Genomic DNA, 6,716 nt, shown 5'->3' with positions numbered 1-6,716 from the left:
GGCCCGGCGCGGGATGCCCAGGCCAGGATGCGAGTCAGAATTGCAGATGCTCCGGTGCGCGGAGGTCCGGCCCTGGCAGTGGGCGCCGAGTATGCGCAGCAGGACCCGGCCGCCTAAGAAAGCCCTTTCAGCGAGCCCGACCCGCGCAGGCGCTTCAGCGCGTCACCCCGGGTGGGGCGTGGGCGGGCTTTGCTCTGAGCCAGAGATAATTAGCTTTGAGCAGCTCCCCCAGTTTGCTAGTTTTGGTTACGGGATTAACAGGACTGAGGCATGTGTCGAAATAAACTCTGCTTTATTCAAATAGAAAAAGGTTGAGAATCAGACATGGTTTTTTTTTTTTTTTTTTTTTTGCGGTAAGCGGGCCTCTCATTGTTGTGGCCTGTCCCGGTGCGGAGCACAGGCTCCGGACGCGCAGGCTCAGTGGCCATGGCTCACGGGCCCAGCCGCTCCGCCGCATGTGGGATCTTCCCGGACCGGGGCACGAACCCGCGTCCCCTGCATCGGCAGGCGGACTCTCAACCACTGCGCCACCAGGGAAGACCCAGACATGGTTTTTTAAACCATGTTTTGCACATCTTTGAAACCAGAGGAGGAGAGAACATCCCCGGGCCAATTACCTGGGGTGACCTCGTCAGCCACTTGGATGAGGGAAACGGCCCGTCTTCACACTGTCCTGCTAAATACTTAGCACCCTAGGAACTGAAACTGCGCTTCGAGGGAAGAAAAGTGTCTGGAGTAGATTACACTCCAACGTGTCTGGCTAGAACAGGGTGTCGGGACCCCTCCTTCCCACCTGGTCTCTATGGCTATTGAACTCAAACTGTCAGTTAAAATGCTGGTCACTCAGAATGTCAGCCCTGTGGGCGTGTCTATGGAGATCACAGGTGGGGAATGAGGGTGGAGGCATGGCTAGGACTCTGGCCAAAGGCAAAGAGCTTGCTCCTTCCATCCCCAATGCCCTTCAGCTTGTTTTTTTGTGACGCAAAAATAGGAAGGCTCTCCAACAACAGGGTCTCCAGGCCCTGGGGTCTGAAATGCTGCAAGTCTCTTGAAACAAAACGAGATGTCAGCTTGGGCAAGGGGTCTCACCAAGCTTCAGCCTGAGGTCCTGCACAAAATGGTCAGCGTCCTCTCTGCCATTAGCGAACAGAGGGGACCCAGGGCATGCCTGTGCCCCTCGAGAAAGTGGGTAGTGCAAATCCCTGTGACAAATAGCATTTTCAGTCGCCCCCCCCCCCCCCGCCAAGGGGCCCAAGTTTCTCACGAGCTGGCATCGGAGGCTTCCTCAGAGCACAGATGTGGATAGGCAGGGGTGCACCTAGCTGGCCTCCACCTCCACGACTAGACTCGCACAGGGAATCGTGCGTGTGGCACTCAGGCACGGCACTGCTCGCAGGACTAGCCTCTTGCTCTGAGGATTCTTAAAGGATAGAAGGTGCCATGGGGAGGATGCCTACGAGAAAGTCACCTCAATCTGAATCGCTATGGATAGGGTGGGGGGGCCCACTTTAACGGGCCCTCCTCCCTTCCATCCCACCAACTCATACCCGCGGTGCCTGGCCTAGTGCAGATTCCTGAACTCCCCACGGTGACCTATGCGAATGGCGGAGGGAGGCCTGGGCTCCATCTTGGCCATGTGGACAGTAACACCGCCAGGGTTCAAGCTCTAAGGGCCCGTGGTACACCTCAGCCCCCAGAACACGGGGCTGTCAGGGAGACAGTGCCACAGGTGAAACGGCAGAAAGCGAAAACGGAATTCCTGGCTCAAAGCTGAAGAAAACAGGAAAGCGATGGCGCTAAGGCTAAGTGCTAAGGGTGGGGTGCTGGGAAGGGAAAGTCAGAGACACTGGGAACCAGGGGTTCTGCCAGACAGTGAGACACTCGCTACCAGCATCTCAGGGGCTCTCGGCACCTTCTAGGAGTGGGAAGTGGACAGATGGCTGCTTGAGGGCCAGGCCACTTGGACCTGCATCACAGAGCAGGGACCCCACCTAGGGCCAGGCAGCATGGCCAGGACAGAGCACTACTTCCTGCCCGTCTAAAACAAGAGAAAGGCAGCGGCAAAGAAGCCCTTCCCTCTAACCTGCCCTCGTTTCCCACCTGTGGTTAGGAAGGCGGGACCCAGACACTACATCATCCTCAGCCGGAGGAGCAGCCTAGGAACCTGCCCAAAGCAGCTGCCCTGGAAGGAAAAGTGCTTCACTTCCGGGAGGAAGAGGAGATGGGCTGATGCGGGGAGGGCAACGGGAACCAAATTGCGTGGGACACCCTTCTGTGCCGCCAGGGTGGTGGTTCTCATGCTTGAGTGAGCCCACAAAGTTTCTGGAGGGCCTTGCTGGAAACAGTCCCGGGGATCTGATCAGGTGGGTCTGGGGTGAAACAGATTTAAACAGACACCCCTAGTGATTCCCAAGCTGGTCCCCAGAGCAACCTTGGGAAGAGTGGACAAGACCATTATGTTGAGGGCATGTTGAGAGAGCACCTCTTCCCGTAATAAGGACTTGGGTGGCAAGGGACAAGGACAAGGGCTGAAGGCAGCCAAGTCCACTCTGCAGCCTGAGGGCCGCCTTTCAGAGCTGGAGGCGCTGTCATCCATCAGTCCTGTGGCAGCTGGGGCACCAGCAGGCACTTGGCTTCTCTACTGCCACTTCATGGAGAGGGACACCAAGGCACAGAAAAGAGGAAGGGATTAATCATGGTTGAACCACTGCCTGCAGCAGAGTTGGGACAGGATCCCAAGCCCCCCCAGTGCAAACCTGTCCTGTCCGCTCTGCTCCGTAGAAGACCCGGGCTCAGCACAACACAAGGGCTGCGACTGGTGGAAAACGCCAGGCCCCCTCCAGGGAAACACTCCTCCCCGGCCTGGGAGTTGCAGGGGGATAACCTTTCTTGGTTGCTCTGTGCCAAGGGGTTCTGCTTGCCTCATCCTAAAGGAAGCCCCTGGGAGGAGATAGAGAAAGTCTCTGATGCGAGTCTCCCATTTGAAGTTGAGGCTTCCCTGCTTCTGCCATGGAGCCAGGGGGATAGATCCCAGAGCCAGGCCGCTGTCCCTAGACCTGCTCATCCCAGGCCCCTCACCACGTGTCTACCCCACGCCACTCAGGCTGTGGGCAGCCCGCTGGGATGCTCCCCAGCTACCCAGGGGCTGGAGGGCTCCTTTAAGCCCCCTACCCCCAACCGTCTCTCCCACTTCAGAAAAGTCCTCCTGCCACCAAAACATGGGGTGAAATCTTTCATGATGGAATTGTCTCCTGAAGCACCTTTAAAATGAGCTTGAGCCGCGAACCCTCCTGCATACTCAGGTGCTGGGAGGTCTCGCCCAGCCTAGGCGGGGCCTCGGTAAGCAGGCTGTGCGCCTCCTGACCCCCGCCTCCCTGGGATGTGGGCTGAATTATCTTGTCACTGCCGCTTCCCAGTGCTTAGGGAGTCCCCACCAAGCGAAGACTCTAGGGCAGCCTAGAATCCCAGGGCCTGTCACCATGATCACGAGGGCCAGGGCAGCAGGGGGCTCCAAGGCAACCCCTCAGGGTCCTGCTCTTACAGGAGCGCTTTATCAGGACAGCCCAGGGCCTCTTGGCTGGGGTGGGGACACAGGAGTCCGTGGCGCGGCTCTAGGACGCAGTCCGTCAGGACCTCCATGGGTTCCCTGTAGGACGGGATGGGCGGCTTCTGGGTCACGGCCTCCTCCACACGGAGCGCTCCCATCTTCTCCTTCCTGAGCCCCGCCCCTCGTGCGGGAGGAAAGGGAGGGTACAGTCAGACAGAGAAAACAGATCAGATGATAATCCCCTCCCCACAACCAACTGCGCCCCAAGGTATGTTTGGTGAAGAACCCCTGGCAGAACAGACTGGAGACGGACAAGGGCTGCTCTCTGCAGGCCTGATGGAGTCCCACTCTGCTGACTTTCACCCTGGGGCAGCGGAGCTCATGCGGGGGAGGGGGGGCAATTTTGCTCCCAGGGGACATCTGGCAGAGTCCGGAGACCTTTTTGATTGCTGCAACGGGGAGGGTGCTACTGGTACCCAGTGTGTGTGTAGTGGGAAAGGCCAGGGGAGGCCAGGCGCAGGACAGGCACCCACAGCGAAGAATAACCTGGCCCTAAATGTCAGCAGTGCTGAGGCTGAGAAACTGCCTGGGAAAGAAGGCTTTATCATATACAACCTGGCCGTGTTCTCTGTTTGCTTCAGACCTACTAGTCCCATCGCCCTATGATTACAACTTGCAGAAGCGCACAGCTGATGGCGTCTTCTCCTTCACCTTCACAGATCGGGCACTGAGAGCAACTCACTCACCAAATGCGTGGGTGAAGGACTCCCATGTTGGAATCACCCTCCTTCCTTCTCTCCACTTCTACTGCCCCCTCCCTGCACCCGCCCCCCAGCTGCAGGTCCAGGGCCACCATGCTTCCTACAGAGCGTCTGTCAACCCTGAGGCCAGTCCACTGCTGCTGATCACAGACCCTGAGGTAAGATGACGGCAGAAGCAAGAGGACGGAGACCTGCTATAGGAAGACGCCAAGGGAGAAAAGCCATGGCTCTGTCACTGTTCAGTGACACAGGAGCAGCCTGGAGAAGCTCTGGTTTTCTTTGGTGTTCAGTGACTACTTGAAAAGAGGAAAATTTCTTACTTAAGACTTCCAGTAACTTGGCCTCCAGGATAATGTCACCTCCCCCTCAAGCCCAGTCCCCACCTGGCCTTCCAGGCTAGGTGGGAGGCTTTCCTCACGGACCCCTCCCCTGCCTGAAACCCCCAAACTTCTCCTCCACACAGCACCGTCCTCACAGCCCCTGTGACCTGCACCGACCTCTTCCCTCTGCAAACAGGGTCCGCACAGCCCCACGGGGATGTGGTGTCTCTGCCCTCGCTGGCCCAGTCCCCGCGTGATTTCTGGTGCTAGTCTGCACCTTTAAAGACTGCCGTGGGCACTACTGGCCAGATGCTGTTCCAAGCCCTTCACGTCTATTAATCCGCTTTACAGATGAAAAACCATAGCACAGAGAGATTAAGCTGCCCCAGGTCACGTGCTAGTCAGCGGCAGGACGAGCATTTGAACCTGGGCAGCCTTGCTCTGGAAAGTCCTGCTCTTAGCTCTATGCCCTGTGCCCTGCAGGGTGGGCGTCCTGCCTGCTAGCTGGATCATAATCTCCTGGAGGGCAGGTGTCCCGTCTTGAGCACCCACTGGTCTAGCAAATGGTAGGGCACGTGACACCTTAGGGCAAGCCCACTGTGACAGCTGCCTTGAGCAGACTCTACCAGGCTGTGGGCTCAGCATGGGGTTGGGAAGCTAAGATTCTCTTCCTTTGCTTCCCCATGTCCGGGAACTCTGCCACGCATACTTACTTGTGTGGGAGCGGGGTGGCACTTGGGCACAGGTGTAGACGTGGCTGAAACGCCGACCTGAGGAGGTCAGGTACCAGTGCTGGATGGCGGGCTGGGGGTTGTACTCTGCGACCGCCACACCATTCACCGCTGTCATCATGAGCATGTTGATCACCTCGTTGGACAGCTTGGTCCTCTCATCGGTCCTGATCCGGTTCATGGCACTGAACCCGCGCTCACAGCAGGAGGTGGAGACGGGCACGCAGACCACCACTGCCACAAGCCTGCTGAGCAAGGGGAAGCGGCAGTCCTGGGCCAGGGCGTTCCTGCACAGCATGGAGAATGGCAAGTTCTTGGCAATGGCTTTCAGGCCCAGCCACTCCTCCAGCAGTGCTTCCTCGCTGTATCCTGGGGGCAGTGAGAGTTCAAAATATCTGGCCAGGGCAAGTATATCATCATTCCCAAAACCGGCCAGTTCCATCCCACTTGGCCAGGCCATGGCGTCAAACACCTCCATGTTCTTGAGCTGAGGGGGACGGTCCACGTCAAACCTTTGCTGGAGGTATTCAATCCCAGTCAGGATCATTCTCTCCCTGTCCGCCTGGAACCGCTGTTCTGCCATCTCCATTCTGTCCAAGAAGATGCCGTGGAGCCGCCCATCCCTGAAGCCGGCATTGAACTCCTCCTCTTTGGGTCCTGCCTGGTGACGGAGGGTCTCCAGTGCTACATAGGCCCGGCCCAGCGTGGAGTTCACCTCCGTAATCAGCACGATCTCCTTCTGGCACACTTCGGACAAAGGCCTGTAGATGCTCAGGAAGTCCAAGAGGAAGTGGCAGAACTTGACGAAATGGAAGCCCTTCATCAGCTTCAGCACGCCCGTGGCCCTGTGCCCGACCTGGCCACCTGCTTCCGCCACGCTCTGCAGGTGCCTGGCCAGGGCGGGCCAGCTCACGATGAGCGCACTCAGCGTGCGCCTCTTGCTGGCCACCCACCTGACAGCGTTCAGGTCCTTCAGGCGGATGATTTCCTGCTCCAGCGGGGCCGCGCCTTCCTGCAGCTCATTCAGCCTTTTGTTCGAGGACTGATAGAACTTGAAGACGGTTCGGATGTGCCGGTCACACTTCTTGACCAGGTCGATGCCTCCACAGGCGTCAACCACGGCCAGGTGTAGCCGGTGGGCCACACAAGGCACTGGCAGCAGCTGGGGGACGATCTCCTGGAGCTTCTCCACCAGACCTCCTCTGCAGCTCAGCATGGTTGAACCATCGGTTCCGAGGCCCACTACCCAGCCAGGCTTCCGGAAGGGGATGTCCAGTTCGTCCAGGGCAGAGATGATGGTCTCAAAGTATCCATCCACCGTCTCGCTGTAGAGTGGGGCCAGAGTGATGTAAGACTC

This window comes from Leucopleurus acutus (assembly GCF_964270905.1).
Source record: "Leucopleurus acutus genome assembly, chromosome: 9".
In the NCBI taxonomy this organism is placed as follows: domain Eukaryota; kingdom Metazoa; phylum Chordata; class Mammalia; order Artiodactyla; family Delphinidae; genus Leucopleurus; species Leucopleurus acutus.
This window is presented reverse-complemented; position numbering follows the sequence as displayed.